This window comes from Ornithodoros turicata, chromosome 6 (genome assembly GCF_037126465.1).
Source record: "Ornithodoros turicata isolate Travis chromosome 6, ASM3712646v1, whole genome shotgun sequence".
Lineage (NCBI taxonomy): Eukaryota > Metazoa > Arthropoda > Arachnida > Ixodida > Argasidae > Ornithodoros > Ornithodoros turicata.
Window position 1 is genome coordinate 12,522,411 of NC_088206.1, and position 23,240 is coordinate 12,545,650.

General features: G+C 44.8%; 1 protein-coding gene across 5 annotated transcripts in view; it reads right to left on the reverse strand.

Annotated features, from left to right (window-relative positions):
• LOC135399107 (orexin/Hypocretin receptor type 1-like) overlaps positions 1 to 23,240 on the reverse strand; it is a 109,730-nt gene that overhangs the window by 28,014 nt on the left and 58,476 nt on the right. The window lies entirely within an intron of this gene.

Consider the following 23,240-nt stretch of genomic DNA (forward strand, 5'->3'; position numbering starts at 1 on the left):
CACGGTGAATTCCTGCAATTTAAGTGAGGACAGGCACTTTTTAACTGGGGGCCCTTCCTTTGTAAAGTGTACTCGAAAGCGTTTAGAATACGTAATATCGTATTTTTCGGAATATTGCGTACGTGTCGTGCGTAATTTAGATTTCTTTTTCTTTTTTGCAGAAGCTGGTATTTGAAAGGAAAAATGAAGAGGATATGGTACTGCAGCTTCTGAACAGAAGCACAAAAAGGAAAAAAATGCATTTTCAGGCATTGTGGCGAACGTGTTCTAATGCGGTAGAGCCGTCGAATTTTTGCCGAAACTCTTTTTGAAATGCCGTTACATTTTTATTGAAATTCTTTTAATGTTTTGCGAATTTTTTTTTACGTTCTTATTGCAGCGGTTACACAAATTAGTGTTAGTTTAGTGTGAATTTAGCGTTAGTTACATAAAACCGTGTCTGGAGATCACACGGCGATGGCACCATGACTCAAGAAGAAGGAGAAGAAGAAGCAGAGCTCATTCAGGCCAATTCTGCGTGTGCACAATGGGTTCTATCGTATACTGTACACGCGGTCCGATCACGACAGACAAAACCAGTGCGGATGACATTAAATTGTCTTATTGTATTGGAAACGAGAAAAACGCGGATATTTGGTTTCTTCTTTGCTGAATTGTTTGCACTTCCTCTACAAAAGCGCTGACGAGGACAAAATAAACGCACGCGCGCACTGCGTGTAGTAGCTATTGTCAAATCCCGTTTTTAAAGACTGCATGAATGACATTAACGCCTTTAAATATGATTCACGTTCGAAGAGGTCTGGCTTATCTTGCGTAGTGAGATGGAGTGTGAATAGTGATGATGATGATGATGATGATGATTGCAGTTTTTATGGCACACGAGCGAGTGGGAATGGTAACATTTCTAGTTACTAGAATTAGAAAGTAATTAGAAATTAGAATTAGTAATTAGAAATGAGTGGGAATAGTAACATTTCTAATTACTGTATCAGCGTAGTTTCAATGTACTAACGCCTGGAAACGGGGTAGTCGATATCAATTCATGTGCTAAGCGCAGCATACACACTCTCAGGAAAAAAAAAAGAAAGAGTGAAATAGGAAGTAGTTGACGCTTCTTGTCCCCTAGACTGCAATTACTCCCTATTTTGGTCCCCTAGCCCGGACATTTACTCCCCACGACTGCAAATAATCACTGAACTTCGCGAATATGGTCTTCCGAATGCAACGGTATATACGTAAATATGTGATCTTGGTCAATTTGATGGCATAAGGCTGTATAACTCAGCCAACTTAGAAATTTTCCACTCTCACAGAGTAAGAAACAGTTCGCGCTTCTCTCTTGGCAAATTGTGCCCTATCTATTTTATATCACTCGATATATCATTCACGGTTGACGGCTTGATTCAAAGTATTTTCATGCTTGCACACGAATTATGCACCTGGAACTGTTAGAACAGAGGGTGAAAGGCAGTCTCCGCTCTGTGGCATTCATTTACTCCCGAAAGGGACTATTTTTTGTGTCAATGCATTTAGTCCCCCAAAGGAGTAAAATTACTCCATTTGACAGCCAAACTGCGAACTCTCATCTAGCAAGTTTAAGTGTGCGATGTGAATAATCTTGCCAGTTCGGAGTTCGCTGTCGTGCTCGACTGTCTCTCTTTATGCTGCGCGTACCACAGCATGAATGTAGTTTCAAGCATCATAATGTTCAAACGAGTAACGTTTATACAGAGCAAAGATAAAAAGGAAAGGGTGACTTCGTGGCTTCCGGGAGCTGACGTCTTCACAATCACAAAGATTGTTACGCCTCGTAGAAGTAAACATTATTTCAACGAATATTGCGATAATAATAAGTAGCAGAGCAAAATTAAACAAGAACATCTAGAAAATAACGAAAAAGGGGGAACGCGATACATAGCGTTAGGGACGAATGTTCTCCAATAAGAGGCAAAAGCAAATACATGCAAAACACTAATGCAAGCGTTGGACAAGGCGGAGATGCTTCGGCGCACACAAATACTGGTGTGAATTCCAATCTCCACTTTACGGTCGTCGAACACGTTTGCAAATTGTATCGCACGCTCGCACGAACGTTGGGGGGCAACAAAAGAATCGACGATAGTTCGGAAAAGTTACACAATACGTATTCAAATGTGTCGTACACCGAAAACATTATACATTCCAAATGCACATCTTCAGCATCACCGCTTCCACCTGTCTTCCCCTCCGTTTTCTTTACAAAATTTATCGTTGATGGGGCCTAGCTATACGAGAGCGGGCAGCCCGGAAAGAAACAAAAGTTTCTGCGGATCTAAAAATCTCCCAGGCAATATGAAGAGAAGCATCGAAGCAAACACGTATGAAACACAAGATATACCACCTCTGGCTGATAAACGCCATAAATATTTCATTTTTATCTCATTTCGTCAGTCTGCGTGTTAACAAGCCCAGTCGCGAGCCATCATCTATAGCAGACGACGCTGACATACCGCACACACCATCTGGCGGCCAATTCGATTTCTCGTCCGCTCGACTGTTCCTGGCGAGGTGCGGCAAATCACATAACAGGCCGTTGATAGCTCTCGACGCAGATGTTTGGGAAGGTAAGGGCCAGAAAAAGCACGATAACGACGATAATAAACGACAGCCAATGGTTGGATAACTCTAACAATCGGTCTTCTGCCCCAACCAATCACGAGAGCGGCCTTCGTTCATTAGTGGCCAAGTTGTGGCGGCGATCACAATGGGACGTTTGGGACGAATTGGGACGATCTCGAGGCAAACAAAGAAGTGTTGGAAAAAGAAGAAAATGTTGGCTAGAGGTATATACTACTCCGTAATTCAATAATTGGGCGCGTTCTACACTGTACACAATAAGGTTGCTGTACTATACAGGGTGTTTTGTTTTTATTAGTTCTATAATTTTGATTAAAAAACTAGCAGAGCAAAATAGTTGCCGTGTCAGGCGAACATGCTCTCGAAGAAAGTATGTAACTACAAGATCACTAATTACATAAAATTCATTAATTAATAGGGGATTTCGCGCAAAAGCGATATAGCAGAACGGGAGATATTCCTGGTTGAAAGCCATTCCATGTTTAAAAAAACACTTAAACGCGCACGTGAGTTGAAATATCCATAACTGAATTTCGCTATATGCAAATGAGCCGAAACAAGAACTACGCACTTTTCGAAGACGGAAATGACGCGACCTTCGCCTTATCTGGGTCGGAGAGCGGTCCATCTGGCTAACAGATTAGCTCCTACACCAATCAGCTCCGTCGCGCCAAAGCACGTGATCCTCTCACGTGGTTTGCCTGTGCTCTTTCTCCGCTGAAGAAGTGGGTAGTTCTTGTTCCGGCTCATTTGCATAGCGAAATAGGGATGGATATTTCAAAAAACGTGACTTTTTAAACATGTAATAGCATTCAACCAGGAATATCTCCCGTTCTCTTATGTCGCTTTTGCGCGAAATCCCCCAATTGAAGAGTTAATTAATGAAATTTAGGTAATTGGTGATCTTGTAGTTACATACTTTATTCGAGAGAATGTTAAAAAAATGGCATTTATTTTGCTCTGTTAATTTTTTAATACAAATTCTGTAACGAACATCATTACATTACCTTCATTACATTCATTATTTCATTACATTTTCCTACGTCTAATTTTTATTTGTTACCGTGCGAAAACACCCCAATCACCATAACCAAAATAAAGTTGTTGTTGCTACGGAGAGAAGCGGGTTTGGGTGAAATCAAGCAACCCGGGATAAAGGTGCTGACGCCAATAATTGAACCTAGACCGTCCTGATTTCCGGACAAGGATGCAGCGGGACTCCTCCTGGGTTTAGAGTTGTTCGAGTTCAAGGGGCTAGGTACAACCAATCACGCACATCGCATTCTCTGTGACATGTTTCTCACTCACTCAATTACACATTCAGACACCAGGTTAGGTGTGCCTAAGAGGCACACTGTGGACTCTCAGAGCTCACCGTTAGAGAACAGAACTCTGTTAGTTTCCTTTCTCTTGGAGCACTTTAACAGATCTGTGGACTCTAACAAAAAGCAAAAAGTGATTCGCTGAAAAAGAACCCGCTTCTGCTCATAACGATGTGAGCGATGCTACAGCAGGAACAGGATAAGTGAAAAAAAGAAAATGAAAAACACGTTTCCGTTTCCGCTTTCCGTTTCGACAGAAATCCGCGTATATATTGCCATAGGTGGAGCAGTAGCGTATTGTAAATAAATAAATAAATATCTTTCGCTGCCAGCTGCTGAACAAGGAAAGATTATGGGCCAGTTGTCCACGTCCTTCCGGTATTATTAAGGAACCGATGTTGAGACCCTGGCTTTTTGTCGTTTTTCTTTTCATCGGTAATAGAGCGTGTTTACCGGAAACGTTGCTTCCGAAGTGCCGTATCTACCGCAGCAAACCAACGCATAAGTTCCTGAATCATGCATGCTGCCAACTGCCATTGGTTCCGGCAGGCATGATAACAGTATGCCATTCATCGCATACTGTACGTTCACTTGCAATAACAGAGTTTTAGTACATCGTACGCAAACGCGATAGCGTACGATACTCTCTAATAACGCTCGCTATTAGAGAGCTTTAGCCAACCGTTGATAACGTGGCTTGCGTCGAACCGTATCAACCGGAACCAATCAGTGGATAAGTCACAGATTCTGAGTCACACACGACTGTGGTCGGTTCCGGTAGGCACGATAACGTATCCAACGGAGTGCTAAAACTGCCCATTGTTCCCAATTTGTTAGCTTGCTGGCTATGTGTTGAGATCCCGCTTCGAGACAGGAAGGTTCGCAACTGGTATGCAGTTTCAACGCTTGAGTCACATAACAATGTTCTGTTTATTGTGAGAGGCGAACGCCCGTCGGAAATGTCCACCAGCTCGTCTGCCAACCATGGGGAGAGAGACCAGAAGGAGCGCACACGTTGAGATGTGTTCGGTGTGCATGCCGACGCTTGCATTGTTCTCCGCTTGAACCATGCCGCGGTTTCAATCAGTTTCAGTTGCAGTTTGCCATGTATTGTTCGACTAGAGTAATAAAGCTTCCCTCTTGACCTGCCGGGCGAGACCCACCTCACATTATTACGTTGTTATTCAATGTCGTTCACTTCAGTAACCGATTATGCTGACCTTTAAATATCCCTTGAAGCAGACTGGGTTGAATCAAAAATAGCAGGGGAAGTTGTTAATAAGTTAGACAAGAGCCGGAGCACGCAGGAGGCAAGCGAAATCCTAGCGGACAAAAGCGGCACGACAAGACAAACCGCTGCAAACGAAAAACAGTGGACAAAAATCACTTCAAAGAAGATCACCAATATTGAAATTGAAGAATGGAGAAAACAAGTCAACAAGAAGCAGAGCCTTAAACACTACAGCACATACAAGAAGGAACCAGCAACCTCTCCGGCGTATACAGGAGACAGGGGCAGTGCACTCTTGTTCCAAGCAAGGACGGGCTCCCTGCAAACCAACGTAAGGCGAAACGAACTCTTTCATGATGTGAGCCCTACGTGTGACTTGTGCGGTGCCGCGCCGGAAACCATACGACAAGTCCTACTCGAATGCGACAAAGTGAAATTGGAACCAGTGTGGAGCGGACGACCGAAAGAGAACACCGAAGACATCGTCGTCCCCCTGGTTCATCGGCCAAACCGAAACCGAAAGTCTACAGAAGGAGGAGTGGCTGATGCAAGTGAAGCGCCACCTAATACAGTGGGAACAGAGAAATAAAGCAAAATACTCTTGTTGATATTTGTATATACTGCTCACGTGTATTTATGTATTTTTCTTTTCTTTTTTGTTGCACCTGTGACGCTTGACGCCTGCCCTGACTCAAAAGGGACGAGGTGCACTCACTTACTCACTTAATAACTGGTCATTCCAGCTCAAACGTCCCAATCGCGTGGCTCGACCATCGCCGATTTTTGTGGAAAAAAAAAATCTCACTGACGTACAGGTCCCGACAAAAGTTTACGGAACACGCGAGCGGTGTATTTTCTCCTCGGTACGACACCCTAGCGGCAAGCGGAAGCTGGCGAAATCAGGCGAGTTCACTGCCTCAGAGGGGTGGACGACTGCGCTCTTAGCGACACACAGCGGTAGTTTCGGTATGATTACTGTTGTATGTGCCCGCGAAGTGAGTTGGATTAGCTGTTGTGCTCGTCAACAACTCGTGACTCACGTCAGTTGTTTATCAATCAATCAATTATCATATCAGCGTCAGTTGTTTATCAGCTCGTCACGCGTCGTCCATAATAAAGCAACTGTTTACCAGATACCTTTCGTTCTCTTGTCTACATATCATGGCTTTCCAATAAAAGCAATACACCGTAAAGTGTTACCACTATGATTCATCCTTGGTATCACGATGATAGCGGCGAGCTCCCTGTCTCAATAATCGTTGAATCACGTGTTGTTGGTGAGCAAAACAGTAAAATCCAACTCACTTTGCGGGCACATACAACAGTAGTCATACTGAAACTACCGCTGTGTGTCGCTAAGAGCGCAGTCGTCCACCCCTCTGAGGCAGTGAACTGGCCTGATTTCGTCAGCTTCCGCTTGCCGCTAGGGTGTCGTACCGAGGAGAAAATACACCGCTCGCGTGTTCCGTAAACTTTTGTCGGGACCTGTACATAAGTTCTGTGTGAAATATTTCTTTCGGGATCCGCACAGAATCGCTGCTAGGGGGCTTCGAACTTCCGCTCCGAACCCAAAACCGTAATGCGTTTGAACAGGCGCGGATGGTGAACGGCTTTACGTATCTGAAAAATTCAAACGGGACGCGTTTCCGAAAAGTTCAAACTAGTTATCTTCGGATTTGCAGTCGCCGCGAGTGGAGAAACAGCGAAGTACGCTTCCGCGAAAGAGGCGTAAAATCGAAAGAATTCAACATTTTTTAAAGAAAACACCATGAGCAGAAATTGCTAAGTTATATTTTTTGTTTGTGGGGGCCTATCAGTACATTCCACCGAAAACCTTTGACGCCAGAAAATTAAACTGTTAGGCTGTAAAAAAATGCGAAAGTCGGTAGTTTTAAAGGGACTATGAAATTTCCCGAACCCCCATACTTTTTTTCGATGGAAACTGTTCTTCCCGCAGAGAAACTAATATGCCACAAATTTTTCCGGACGAAATCGCTCCACTCTGCGAGGAGCGCGCGCTGGAAATGTCTCTTCCGCGTTCCTCCTCTCCCGGGCATATTTCCCTGCCGATGGTGTAACTGTACGGACCGCTCTTCGGTTCCCCGTTACGTCACCGGTGTTGCACAATGGCAAGTAATGCCGCGAGCTCGCGCTGTGGCTGCCGCCACTGCCGAAATCTGCCGATCGCGCGAAAGCTGCTGTCATGGAGATTTCCACTCCCGATGAACGCATACGCGGGATCCTACGGCGCATGCTCCTGGCGGGATTCCTCGGCTCGGCAACACGTCACGATGACGTGTTGCTGAGCCGGCCGTGGTCGCCTCAAGTTACCCGTTGTGTCTCCGCTCGGCAGCTCATCACGGCGCGGCGCCAGCTGTCCTCCCTTCGCCGCTCCGTTTAAATTCGCTCCCGAGAAATCCGCTCGCGCGACGAAAGTAAAATTTCGGTTCTAGACTCAGAAAAATGTCTTCTTTCGAACGAAAGAAAAAATTAGTTTCAGAGTCCCTTTGAGGAAAATTGAAAACTTCGCCGAAGAAAAAGTGCCATTGGCGGACGCGCAAGAGGAACGAAATTTCCGCACAAATGTAGCATAGTTTCCCAGTTATAAGCACAAAAAAATTCTCCAGGGTGTTTTTTGTTATACGGCCGCGACGAAGTTTTAAGTTCACCCAGGTGCCCCTCTCGCGACGCGACGCACGGGATGGGCTTCCTTACGGCGCCCTCCTCATTCCGCACAAAAGTCAGCGCAGAAACACTGGCCTTGACAAATTTCAAACCGTTACTCAACTCTGACGCACGATTAAGCACTTATGACACTGACGATGGTCCTGGCCAGGGAATAATAATAAAGCAAGCAAGGTTTCCCCAACACCCATTTGCGGCCCTCATGAAAGGGTCTTTGGCGGCTAACCCGGCCGTTCCAAAGCTGCGGAGCGCTTTCTCTGTTAACCCTCTCGTACGAAACTGAGCATGTTGCCGATTTCTGTTTCTTTTTGTTTATTTATTTATTTCACGTTGCGCCATTGACCTCTTTTTTTTTTTAACTGGTGTCTCGCCCAGTACCTCAAGTGAAGCGTTAAAAATTTAAAGACTCGTCATCATCAGGTCTGGCCGAAGTCAAAGAACTTTCGATTTGAACATTCGCAGTAGACCCCTCATCTTTCAAGTGCAAGCACTTCTTGTAGCACGTTGGACAAAAGCGATCACCAGGCACTATGCCCAGCGACGTCAGTCTTCGGGCCAAGGTCACTGAGATGCACTTTGTTTCCCTTACGTTCTTCCGATGGGAAGAAAAGTGATCAGCACAATTTCTTGACGCCAACGGAATGAGGGTACTTGCGAAAATACAGGTCGTAATGGTACTTGCATACGCTGGTGATAGTTCTCACGTCATGTCGTGATCTTTGATATAATGAACTGTTCGTCTTCCTGAAGCTCCGAAAAATTGAGGAATGGTCTTTCCTGGTCTGTTATGCACTTCTGAGGTCCGAACGTACAGGAATGCCGTACGTCACGTTCCCCAAGCTCGGAATACGTGCCTCATGCTTGATGTCCCTGACATAGGTACAGAAATGCTCATGCGACAGGCGAATATCCGGAGACACCCCTCATAGAACGGTGGGACTCTTGTACGGTTCTTGCGTGAATGAGTGACGTCCACCTGCTCTTAGCAGAATCACGCTGAAATGTGAATTATGTATTCTTTTCCCTTTCCTTTTCATAATGATCCGTTATATGACTTGGGGCTAAGAAAATAAATAAATAAAAAGAAACGGAAATCGGCAACATGCTCAGTTTCGTACGAGAGGGTTAACAGAGAAAGCGCTCCGCAGCTTTGGAACGGCCGGGTTAGCCGCGAAAGACCCTTTTATGAGGGCCGCAAATGGGTGTTGGGGAAACCTTGCTTGCTTTATTATTATTCCCTGGCCAGGACCACCGTCAGTGTCATAAATGCTTAATCTTGCTTCAGAGTTGAGTAACGGTTTGAAATTTGTCAAGGCCAGTGTTTCTGCGCTGACTTTTGTGCGGAATGAGGAGGGCACCGCAAGGAAGCCCATCCCGCGTGCGGTGCGTCGCGAGAGGCGCACGAGGGTGAACTTAAAAATTCGTCGCGGTCGGATAACAAAAAAACACCCTGGAGATTTTTTTTGTACTTATAAGTGGGAAACTATGCTACATTTGTGCTGAAATTTCGTTCCTTTAGCTCGTCCGCCAATGGAACTTTTTCTTCGGCGAAGTTTTCAATTTTTCCTAAAACTACCGACTTTCGCATTTTTTTTACAGCCTAACAGTTTAATTTTCTGGCGTCAAAGTTTTTCGGTGGAATGTACTGATAGGCCCCTACAAACAAAAAATATAACTTAACAATTTCTGCTCATGGTGTTTTCCTTTAAAAAAAATGTTGAATTCGTTCGATTTTACGCCTCTTTCGCGGAAGCGTACCTCGCCATTTCTCCACTCGCGGCGACTGCAAATCCGAGGATAAGTAGTTTGAACTTTTCGGAAACGCGTCCCGTTTGAATTTTTCAGATATGTAAAGCCGTTCACCCTCTGCGGCTGTTGAAACGCATTACGGTTTTGGGTTCGGAGCGGAAGTTCGAAGCCCCCTAGTGGCGATTCTGTGCGGATCCCGAAAGAAATATTTCACACAGAACGTATGTACGTCACTGAGAAGGACATATATTTTTTTCACAAAAATCTGCGATGGTCAAGCCACGCGATTGGGACGTTTGAGCTGGAATGACGGTTGCCGGCGTTGCGTTAGGGCTTTGCGCTGTTCTCCTGTACGTAGGCCTGCATTTTTCTTTATAATATCACTCAACGTCACATCATGATCGGATTTCCGCGCAGCCCGCCACATCACATCATCATTATAGACCATCCCATCACAGCCCACCATTCAACTTCAAGTTCAGATCCCATCACATCATAACCCATCATTCAACTTCAAAACTTAACACACACACTTCAGAATCGATCATCCGAGTTCAACTTCACATCCCTTTGTGGCGGCAGTCGTGACAAAGTCCACTGTTGCAGCTCGATTAACGAAACATTTTCCGAACTGCCGTCAGCGAAAGTTGCACTTGCAGCCTCGCATAAACACAACAACGAATATTCTTTCTTCTGTAGTTTATTTAGTACTTACTATTATTATATAACATATTATTCTAGTACTTTATTTATCGTTGCTGCTCTCGCCAACATAATTATTTATCTGTTTTAGAATTGCGAGCACCTGTGGGAGGACACGTTGCGTTCTAATTCAGTTACAAGGGACGTGGAAGGCCAGAGATGGCTGAATGCTTCGAACTCATTTAGTGCGCAGTTTTTCTTCTGTTTTTGTATGTTTCTTCCTCTTTTTTTTTCCTTTTCATGTGTACGTGATCCTTCAGAATTCAGATGAGGCTGTTTATCAAAGCCAACTAGCAATATCAACCAGCACAGGGTCTACGGGTGCTCGAAGAGAACAGCCCTGAACATAAATTTTGTGAACTTTCACAACAAGGCACCAAGAAATTGCCACCGTTTTTTCTTTTTTTTTTCTTTTTCTTTCGTATAATTCAGAGCCCTTAGAGAGCAGAGGGGGGAGCCCTTTAGACTCATTCGATTATCAATCACTAGATATTGACATATTACGACCTGGAGCCCGATCTTCAACTTGTCGTGGTGGTGGTGGTGCTGGTGAAAGGGCACGCCGTTGTCGGCCTCACAGATGTGGGCAACGTCACGACTGACGTTGCCCTGGGGGAATGTGCGTCCTGGGCCGACTTCTAAGGGAACTGTGCAGACATGTGTCTGAAAGCGTCTGAGGAAAACCCAGGAAAAACCGCAGATAGCACAGCCGGGCACCGGGATTCGAACCCGGGTACCTCCCAGTCTCGACGTGACATGGCCAACTTGTCGTGATTCGCCATTAGCTCTTGCGGGAGCCTATACCAAAGCGGCTTCGGAGCGCGCGAATTTTAAATATAACAATATGTGAAAGTTCGGGGCCCTGGCGGTTGCGTTATAGCGCCGAAGACTGGGAGGTGGTGGGTTCGAATCCTACCGCCGGCTGGGCTGTCTGAGGTTTTCCCTGGGCTTTCGCAGACTTTCCAGACAAATGTCGACACAATTCCCCTTGAAGTGTGCCCAGGACGCATACTAACCCCCTTGCCCCCACTCCTGTCCTCTATGCATCAGTACACGTCTGTACGCTGCTCATGACCACAGTTGCGTCGCGGCACTAACGAGGAATTTAAAAAGGTCACCGAGAGAGTACACCCCGCAAATCTAGCTACGCCGCAGCGCAATGGAGCGTTATCATAAGCCAGCTTTACAGTGACAGGGCATAGATGTCCCGAATAAATAATAATAATAATTTGTTAAAAACCATGTCCCGGGTCTACAAACGCTCCGAGCACAGAGAGGAAATTCAGTTTCAAGCGACGTAAATTTTAGAGAGTGAATCAACTTAAAGCCGTCCTTGTCAAATTTAAGGATGTTGAGCTCAAGCTCAACTAATGAATTGCAGGACAGGGAGTTTAACGGTTCACGTTACAGAGCAGTAACTAGTTTATTGGTTGTGTAGATGTCCAATGATAGGACATGTGAGCTGGGGTAGCAGATTTTATTTATTTATTTTTTTAAGTCTGATTAATCGGTTCTTCAGCTGGAGAGAGCAAATCGTAGACAGTGAAGTTGAGAAAGAAATTGTAACCTGATATAATGGTGCACTGTCGAACGCGAACAGGAGCGAGTTGATAATTCATTTTTTGTTTCAATTTCAATTGTGTATTTCCAAAAAAACGGAAATGAAACTCAGAGTAAAAAACCGGGTGGCTTGACGAGACTCTGGGCCCAAATTCAGAGTACATCAGCAGTGAAACTCAATACACCAATGAAACTTTCGACGTTTCGAACATAAATCAATATTCAAGTTTAATACGAGCTGCTACAAGCTATCAAACTCTAATTGACATAGTTTCTGTTTCGACAATAACAGTGGGTCTGGTTGAATTCCTGCATACTGACCGAAAAGACAAGCCGACACAAGCGTCAAGGATTGCTGACGGTAATTCGTCCTGCACCTAGGCACATGAAACTGCTGACTACGGAGCTGATATGTAGACGTGCGTTTTCTGAGATTGCAGAAATTCAAAAATAACTCCTGATTATTTCGAACACATATAGAGTACATCAATATCAATTTATAATTGAAAAACTTTGTTATAGGAATAATTCTGTACCGTACCGCTTAAACAAATCTGCAGTTTCTGCCCAACAGCAAGCATCAGCGACCGCTTTTAAGGCCCGTTTTTGTAAAACGAATAATTGTTTTATGTTTCCAACAGTTGTCGTACCCCATACCAAGAAACAGTAGCTATATCTCGAAGCAGACAACGAATTGTAAATTTGCAATTTAACCTTTTCGGGCAACAAATAATGGTGACTGCAACGAACGGGAATCCGCTCGAAGCACTGTTCCATATAACCTAAGCTAATGAGAAACAATAAAGAGAGAAACAAAAGAAAACTACATGCATGTAAAGAAAGAAGCGTAAAAAATGTTGTGGCACGTACTATTAAAGGGGCACTAAAGCGCGAAAACGTCTTCCTACAGAATTAAAGGATGCGTTATCACGACATCAACACAAAAGGTACGGGAGTGTTCCGTTGCGTCGTTCCCGATTTATGATCGATAGAAAAAAAAGCACAATTTACCCTTTCCCTCTTTCCCTGTCCTCCTAAAAAAAAAGCCCGACAATGCGGAGACTCCTTGGATTGGTTTCCTCAAACGATCTTCTGCGATGATTGGACTGAACTGATCGTTTGCGAGGACTAATCAGAGCTCGAAACAGTAAGGATTTTACGGCATTCCGCCGGAGAGAGAGAGAGAGAGAAAAATCAGTGCAGTAAAACGTCCGTACCCAAATAAGAACGACCACATAAAAATGCGGAAGTCAGTCAGCTGTCCCAATGAATTAGAGACTTCCGGGAACGGATTAATCAACAAGATTAGGCGATTAACGGATTCACATAATCCGGCCGTCAACTTCGCAAGGCAAATAGAAATGAACGCCACGAACTGGAGGAGCCCTAACGTCCTCTATCTGTAGGCTATATATATAGGACGCTTGCAGATTAGTGCGCGCCTTCTGAAATCCCAGGCGTCTACTGATTACCAGAGGTGACGTGCATCGGACTAATCGGACTACTGTATATACAGTACATCGAAACAAGATCTGCGTGACGAGCGCGGCATCTCGGAACATCCAATTAATCGACGTGGACATGACCATTCAAGTACTTAGATTGCTGAAGTGGGAATGAGGTCTCTGGTAAAGGAAAAGAAACGTTCCTTACATTGCGGCTTCTTTCGCTCATCCTTTTCGCTCATCCTTTTCGCTCATCCCGCGCGTCCTTTTAGCATAAACGACGTAATCGGATTGGAACGATACTGATGACACTACATATGGTCATTTATACCGGGTGCCTATATATAATATAAGTAATTCATTATAATTATATATAATTGTATAATAAAGAGGGGGGAAAGCCATTAAAAAAATAAGTAAATGATGCTAGACGTGTTTGAAATTCAAACTTACAGATTAAAATGGCTTCTATGGCTGCACGTAGAGAAACAGATACGCATTGAACGATGCGACAGCACCAGAGGACACGTGTTTCGCCGTGTTTGCGGCTCGTCGGCCCTGGGTAGCTGCGCATCGTTCGGGATTGGCAAACCGCAAATTGGCAAATATATAATTCGCGAACCGGTGCACCAATCGATGAAGCTTCTTTTTTACAAGTATCTGTCCGATACCGCCTACAACCTGAGCACCGTGCGAATGAGTTGGAGCCGCTCATTATTAAAATAAAAATTCAAATGAGTTTAATGAAAAAAAAAAAAAACATAACTTCTAAAGCAGGGCGCCGTCGGCATTAAAATGGGTACTACCCCTTTTAGGACCTTTAGTGGATACCTTTTAAAGAAAAATCTGCCACCGAAGCGGGTCATTCTTTGCAGTAATTAATTGGTTTCGGTTTACATATTTTTGTCGCGGCTGGTAGCGGCGAAGTGCAAAAGGACGTAATTCATTGGTGGACATGAGAGTGGAAGAGCGTCCTTTTGCGCTTCACAGGGACCAGCCGCGACAAAAATGTGTAAACCGAAACCAATTAATTAATTTAAAACTTGTAACTTGTTGTATTTTAACTTCTTGTAAACCGAAACCCAGCACATAAATAAAAGTTCGATTATGAGTATGATCGAGAACATACAAATTATATAAACGAAGTGACATATGTAGTAATTGCTAGGTACTACGTATCCAACAAAAAATGTTTAGTTTAAGTGAGCTTTAAAGGCCCAATAAAGGTTTACAATGTTTGGGAATGTTACAATGGCATGTGGTGACAGAAAGACAGCTGAACTGACTGGCTAAACCTGTCAGGTTTACACACGTCACGTGTAAGTAAATACCTGTAAGGTACTTAAAGTGCAACGAAAAAGAAAAATGTGCAAATGAAGCGCGCAAAGGAAAAGAAGAAATGTCTCGTGCGCAAGTGGTGTAACTTCAGCGTTTGTGTCCCTCCCCCTCTTTGAAAGTCACGGCTTTACTGGGCTAACCACCACGTGACCTGAGTCACGTGAGATGATCACGTGACGACCGTACAAAGCTACCGCATTTATATGTGTTAAGGAGTAGGAGGCCCAAAAACGAGTACAGCCGTTTATTACGGACGTCAGTATTAGAATTAGAGATGGGACGGATCCAAAATTTTTCGAATCCGAGTCCGAACCCGAATCCAAGGACGGTTCACGAATCCACGAGTCTTACGAATCTCGAATCTTTCGAATCCTTACTTTAAAGAGAGTTTCAAAAGCCAGGGAAAAAGAAAACACTTCTAGTGAGAAGTGCTTTGAAGCAGAATATATTATGCCTTTGTTTAATGAAAAAAAAAATAATACTTCAGATTCAGGAGAAAATATACCCATATAGTTTTTCTTAAATGTAATTGAACGTGATAAACATGTTGTTCATCGACTACAAAAAAATGCATAAATTCTCGAGTCTGAATTATTCCCATAAAACTAAGCAACAATCAAAAGCGAAACCAGATTACTTTTAAACTTGTAAGTTGCTGCCCGAACTCTTTCAGTGCAGAGCAATGCGAACAAACAAACAAGAAAACACCTGTCGGCCAATGAGGACTCCGGAAGCGCCAATTTGAAAAAGAAACAAACAAACGTGGTTGGTGGATTCGAGAGATTCGATTCGCCGTTTTGGGCACTGGGATTCGGATTCCGCGAATCTCCTAGGATTCGAGGATTCGCGGATTTGGTTGGCACATCCCTAATTAGGATGATTAAAAAGAGTGCGAGCCCATGAGCGCCGTGCAACATAGAACATGCGTTTGGCACAACGCCCGAGGATGTAGCCGTTCTTTTAACATTAATGACATAATTGGACAAGCGCTTGACATAGTGCTTGTTAGAATGACAGAACACAAGGCGTGCAATCAATTTACGCGCCCGCTTTTGATACTACGCTTGTGAGAGTACGCATTTCCTATGTCCACTACTCATGTACACGCGTTCCAGCTTAGCTTAAAGGAGACAAAACTGGTATGGAAAGCAACAATGTTAGCACTCAACGAACTGCCGTGCAGCAAAATATACTTTTGCCACCGACTGAATAAGAACATTAATCTCCCACAGAAACAGAAACGCATCAAACGACGCAAGATAAACACGAGGGAAAAAAAAGAAGGGGAAAAACCCTGTCAGGTGAGACCCTACCGGTGAAATATCGATTTGCATACTTTCCGGGACAACTTTTCCCATTGTATGGACATTTGAATAGGCAAAAGCCACGTTGTTCTTCGATAGGCAAAGGCGCACGCATATCGGGCGAGTCAGAAATCAGCAACGCAGAACCGAAGCGAGAAAAAACATAATATAAGCCTAAAAGAATCAAGAATGACGAAACCACCACGCGAAGAACCCATTTCGATTACGCTGTCATTCTCTTCTCTCTTTCTTTCGACTTTTCGTCTTCTATGCTCGGTATTCAATAACAGTTCCGCCACAGGCAGACTGCCCCAGATGGCAGCACAATACACTGAGCTTTCACTTTGATATAGCGGATCAAAAAATACGAAATAAAAAGCGGAGGTTATAGATATGCAACCAAAGTAGCGTTGACAGCCACACGGAAAACGCTCGGCGCGTGTCGCTTTCGGAAGAATCCACCGCGTTTCCGGTACATTCAAAGAGCACAGCGTGCACTACCGTGCCGTAGAAAATATGAAAAAATAAAAAAATGTTATTTTCATTTTATAGTTCTGTCCTTTTCTTATGTTGCGGTGCTCTACTTATAGCCCCTCGTGTCTAAGAAAATTTCCGTTTCGCGAATGGTCGTTTCGATTTGGACCGCACAAGCTTTGGACAATGTCTATTTATTCCACGTCTGCGAAACGAAAAACGCTTCAAAACGCGATTGTGAAGTACGAATGCGGGCGGCGTCTTTCTTTGACCGTGTTCAAGCTTAGACTCGGTTCGGCTTGGTGGAAGAATAAAGGAAACGGAGTGTGGCGTAGGGCGCGATGACGATGGGAGTAAAGAAATGACAGGTTTCGGTAGACCAGTTCGGTGGCATGTCCTGCTGTTCCGGGACGATTACGTAAAAGCACGTAGGTGTTAAAATGATGTCTAAAGATGCAAGCGAGCGTTGTGCAGTCTGTCGATGGAGAGCAGGTCAATTTCCCAACACCCTCACGAGGTCTTCTATCTCGTCCGTCCATATAGGGTTGTTCGGAGTGGCAAATGGCTAGTACAAAAGGGACCGCATTCTATCAGAATCTCTATGTTCACACGAACGACATTCCCACAGAATATTCTAGTGCAAGAAAGGCAAAAAAAAAAAAAAAAGGAAAAAAGCTACTCACGGAGCCGAAGTTCCGCTCCATGTTTTGTTGAACATTCACACGGTGCTGGAATATCAGCAGTGGCGTATTGCGCACTTAGCAGACGACACCGCTAGCGTGTTTTCCTGTCGTCTGCTACGTTCGCGTCTGCTACGTCCGCTCTTGTGTCTATAACGTCTTTCATATCTTACGCTGGAGTATTCAGGGGGAATGTCGCTCGCGTGAATACATGGAATATGTTGCCAATCTCCTCTCACGACGCAGGACGAGCACATTGGCGAGGTTGCAGCACCAGTTTGATGAAGCAACACGTTTGTGAAGGGCGCACGTCCAGTCGGAGCCGCTGACATTACGGACAAAACCTCTGCTTCTTAAGAATAGTACATAATCTGTGTCATAGAAATCCACGTATCTTACATTGTATTCTCCCAGAATATTGGTTTTCCACGTGACGCGGAAGTTATAATAAAATTAATTTACAGTTTTGAGAAGTATGACGACATCATGTGGCGCAATCTCACGTCGGGACAAGTTGCTCCTCCTCCAAGCTCGATTCCGCACGCGTAACGAGCTAACGAGGGGGGCGGGGCGCTCGTCGAGAAGGGCACGTGGTAAAACAAGTGCACGGCGCTCTTCGCGCGATACATGAAGGGCGTAGCATATATGTCACGCGCAATGTGTCACGTGCCTGTTTGAATTTCCCGCCACTCGTTAGCTAGTTCGACGTTTTCCAACGTGAGACGGAGAGCGGAGACCAAAAATGTACGTGCGCTATTGTTAGGAGACGAAGTGACGTCACATAACCTTAAAGAAACCGAAACTATACTAAGTTTCACTGGTTCTGTTCGGTTATTCGTCCAAGCGGCGTGTAATCGCCGACTACATTTATTTTTGCGAGGTTGATTTAAAACAGGATATATATATATATATATATATATATATATATTTTTTTTTTTTTGTGCGGAATCACACTTTAATGAGATCACGGGCTCAGCATAAATTAAGAGCTGGACGGAACGTTATTCGCGTTGAGCGCGACAAAACGGCGACCAGAGACAAGACGAATTCATGCCCTGCTCAGAGCGAAAACGTGACGAATTCAAAACGCCTTGCTGCCTGGGAATATTTTCTGCGAGAGCAAGATAGCCTTGCTCGGCTGTGTCACAGTACAAATGATGCGTTTCGTAGCCCGGAAGGTGGGTTTTATTCAGTTATGTGTAGAATATGTTTTTGTCGCTTCGTGAAACCGTCGTCTTCACCACGGACGTACCAGTTGGCCGTATGTGGGAAGATTGCACTAGTGTGGCTGTCACGTGGTCTGTGAGAGGGGTTTATGGATATGAGGAGGGGGGGCGGATGGTCAACTGCTGCAGCAGGGTCGTCGCGGCGTGTGGGAAAGTGTTCTGGTTGAATGGATGGACAGCTGTGGTTAAATGAGCATGGAAGATCTAAAAAAAAATATGTCAGGGATAGAAACTAAGATTACAAGCACCTGGATACATATATCCGCGCGGGTGCAGCGCGCAATCCCGGTGCGCAAGAGAGCATTCAGTCTCGCGACTCAGAATAGCCACTTCCCTGGCGGACGCCACCAATGTGTGCGTCACGTCATCCGCCCAATGGGGAGGCTCACGATCGCCTTCTGCTTTCTTTCTTTCTTTCTTTTTGCGGTTGTATTTGGCACCGCCGGTCCTGCGTCTGGCACGCCGCGGTCAACTTGCTCTCTCGATGAAACATGACGATCCACGGCAGCCAATAAAGCCCCTCCACGAGCTTTCACGCTAGCTCTACGAGACTACGGCTGAAAAAGCCTGAAAAGACGGGTCGACCTTCGATTTCTGTATTATATTGGGTCCCCTGTTTTAGAGCGGTAGCTTCATACAGCCAACCACCGTTGGCAGCCGTGTAAGTCCGTCCACGACAAAGAGAGTGTGAGTGTAGAGGGGGAGAAGAAGTGGAAAGGGCACGGAAAGCGTAGGAGTAACCCAAGAGCATATGCGCGCCAGCTGTGCCAACCAGATGCGCCGCCAGCAGGTGTTTGCGCAGCGTCGTCAGAGAGTGGGGCGTGACGTCAGATGCTTACAAAAAAAAGCACGTAAAAGCAGTTGGAGCGTGGGCGCCCGAAGATTACGGTGCGGAGGAGCAGGAACAACTTGCTCTTTCGGGTGCTGCTGGTCGTGTGGCAACGTCAGAAGCCAAGCGACGTCACAACACCCGACAACCCTTCGCAGGATAACCCTTCGCAAAATACTGAAAGCCTTTCAAAAAAAAAAAAAAAATAATAATAATAGCATTTCATAAAGAGCGTCGCCAAAGATTAACCACCAACAAATGGCTCCATCAAGCTACAGGACTTAAACGCGTCTGGAAAGACGGCACAAAGGTGCAGACATTCGCGAACTTCTCGCGTAATCACTTTCCTTTTTCGAGCTAACTCACTCGTGAATTCTAACCCACGCAGCACACTAAGGACTTGCTAACGTCATGCTAAGAGCAAGAATTACTGGAATCACGAACGAAATTCCATCGTCAGAATATAATTGTTGTTGTTGTTCCACCTTAATGGGAACTTTCCGATAGAGTGCAGACCATTGCGATTTTAATGCGTTCTTTTTTCTTTTTTTGCGCGCGGCGCCAACGACGCGTACTTTCGGACAAACATTGTAAATGTCTGGTAAAATTAATTTCTCAGCGCAAATGCTACAGCGACCATTACCTTCCAAATAACCGTCAGCGAAAAGCCGCGCATTCATTCAACAACACAATCCCTCTTCCGTTTAAAATCAGAGTCTGTGAGTGTGCTCAAAATAGAAACTGACATTAGCACCACTACTAGAGCAACAGTCTCGGGTCGGGGACAGCCGACATGTAATGGAGAAACTCTTACTTATATACCGCTATTTTGTTTTCTGTCTTAGTGTTGCTCACGTAAGATATACCCAATGGGTTCCTCTTTCCCAAGGAGCACAATGTACTGAAAGTGCGAGTGCATAGGGGTGGGCGGATGGATCAAGGTTGTTTGCTTCATGGGCAGCTCTACGAAATGAAGCCGTTTATAGAGAGAGTTCCACCATTCTTTGCCGTTTGGCAATTCCGACGCATGCTTTGTCCGGTTTATGTTCGCTGCCGAAATTCGCAGCCGGCTGTGATATTGGAGGCCGTGTTGCCAGTGCAAGAATTTGAGGTCGAAGGACTCACGGTGGGCGAAACACGCACGTATCTTCCCTCCTTGCATCGTCAAAAAAAGAAAAAGAAAACTCAACATCAATGTGACGTCGGCGAACGGCTGGCAATGGGAAAATAGAGCACGGCGAGGGAGGTCTTTCAACCGTGACGTCGTGTGACGCATTTCAAGTTATGCTCCTCCCAGTGGCCAACCTCTCCCCCATAAACGGCTCTACAGGCGATGAGGAATGCATATCGTGAGCGTTCTGAACACAGACACCTCCACTTCGAAAACATAAAAGGCAATAAAATACTAAAGAAACAAAAACTAGTACGGATCGAAACTACGGTGGTGGTGGTGATAGGGCTTGCCGTTGTCGGCCTCACGTATGTCACGACTCACGCCCTGGGGGAATGTGCGTCCTGGGCCGACTTCTAAGGGAACTGTGCCGACATATGTCTGAAAGCGTCTGAGGAAAACCCAGGAAAAACCCCAGACAGCACAGCCGGCACCGGGATTCGAACCCGGGTACCTCCCAGTCTCGACGTGACATGGCCAGCACGCTAACCACTGAGCCACGGGAGCTGGATCGAAACTACTTCTCGCACTACCAATACCTTGCTGGATCCAATCCTATTATACCCTCCTCGGGTGAGTAACTCCTCTCGCGCATGTTTTGCTTTCGAAGGCTCGCTTTTTATAGTCCCCTATAATTCTACATAAACATGCATTATACATGCAAAGTGCAACACTTTTTCTCGCCTCTTGCTCCTTTCCTTTCTTTTCTTCGTGTCGAATCAAAAGTGAAAACAAAGCAGTCGGAGCAGCTCAGAAAGGCGTATGACGATGACGAACAGGATGATCATGGGCTCCAGTCTGCGGCACATAGATATTCGGTATCGCGTGAAAAATGCACCATTCCTCCGTGGTTCGCCACGAGCTCCGGCGCGACGGCCAATAGCAATTAGTCTATTTGAAATCCCGGCGTACAAATACGGTCTTCTCATGACGTCGCGTAACGTCTCGAGCGCGCCAACTTCAAAAATAACAAATACGCTGGATGTGTGCGAGTTTTAGGTTATGACTGTGTTAGACTATGATTCTGTCCCATTTGTGGTACACTTCGGTAAAACAAAATATATTTTTCATTCGCGCAATCAGTCTTTAATTACCGGGCACTAAAAAACGGTATTCTCTAGTACTGTTCCTTCTTTCTTTTTTGTTTTTGTTTTTTGTATCGGCAGCGGTACTTTCCGAAACATGTAACGGCACTAGTGGTACATCACGAAATTGTACAGCGAAGGCTGTTTTGTCACATCACTGATAACACGTGGGTGTTTTCTCCTTACTTGCATGCCCGTCATATCTCAATAGTCTTGATACGCGTTGCTCCAAAAACGCCTAATTGAAATTGGAAATTAAAGAAAAATAAATGTTTGTGCGCTTCCAAAGCAACTACATATTTCTTCTACAAGCTGTCCACAACACTGAGTGGAAAGTCCACCTTCGATATAAGACCCCATTCCCAATTCATCGTTCGCTTTATAAAAAACTTGTTTATCCATTCATTTTTCTTTTTCAAAAAGTTTTTACTCACCACTCTTCCGCTCTTCTTCTCTCTCTTTTTCTTTTTTCACGTTATTGTAGTACTAGTCCCAACTTTTCAGCCAAAGCGAGATGTATGCCTAAATCGTTTTCCAAGAAACATATTGCTTGTCACTCGTTGTCATTTGTGAACTTTCCAAGTCTCATTTCACCGGATCCCCGCGTTCCTTTTTCCTTTCCCCTTTTTCTTTTCTTAGTCCGTTATTTTACAGTTTTCCCCCTTTGGACCTTTTGTGATCCTTTAAGTTCAAAAGGCCAATACATCTAGGATACGCACGGGCGCATTTTTGAATGGAAATCATCAACATTTTTGCGTCGTCTGCCACAAAATGTCGTCTGCAAACAGAAAGACACACTGAAACTGCTACCGCTAGGGGGACGAAGAAGTGAGAGGCGTTTCGACGGCGCTTCGTCAGAAGCTGCTGTAGATTGCGCAAGGCAACATTTGCGAACAGATGAACTCCACAGAATGGTAGAAGTGTGCATGAATTAAAAAGTCAGTTTTTGCATGCTCACATGCTTTATACTCGTGCAATACCACATTAGAGCTCGTACACAAACCAAGATGAAGACGTTAAAGAACTCAAGGATGAACCGCTTTAGTTACTGACGATGACAAGGTAGGTCCCCCCAAAGTATTTGATTGGTTGACCATGCTTCAGTAACCATCTGATTATAGGTCTGTATGATGATCGTGTACACGTCTCTGTTTGTCTGAGGTCGTTAAAGTGTGAGGTCGTTAAAGTCTGAGGTCGGTGACGCTGGCATCAGACACTAATCTGAGATGGAGGAGGTTTACCTACTCATATCGTTACCATCACCGCTATTATAGGTCTGCAAATTTAGTCACAGACGTTATACAATATCACATTTGATGAGTGATGTGATGACGAGGTTGAATTCCAGTGGCGGAGGTGTCCTAAGATGATGGATTGAGCTAGCTGAAATGATGAAATAATGCTAAAGATGCCCCGACGCCTTCAGTGTCCATGTTCATTTAGCGTTATCTCATCGTGTTGAATGCTAATGCCGAATGATGCATTGTGATTATGTTGACGGGCTATGATGTTGATGTGAAGTGAAGGGCTGCGAGTAAGGCCCACAATGATGTGATGCTCAATAAACTTCTAGAAAAGTGCGGACCAATGCATACGATATCCACTATTTGAACTTCACTAAATAGAAAATTTGCGGTTAACATTCGACAAAGAAACCAATGTTGATAACAATCAAGCTAAGTAGAACAAAGATCGGGAATCCTCCTTAATACTACGAGAGCTGCTTTGCATGAACACAGTTCCAGACAAAGAATGTGAAGCGTCTCCCGACGAGAAGACATGGCATGGACGCAGACATGTACAAGATACTCAAAAATGTATTT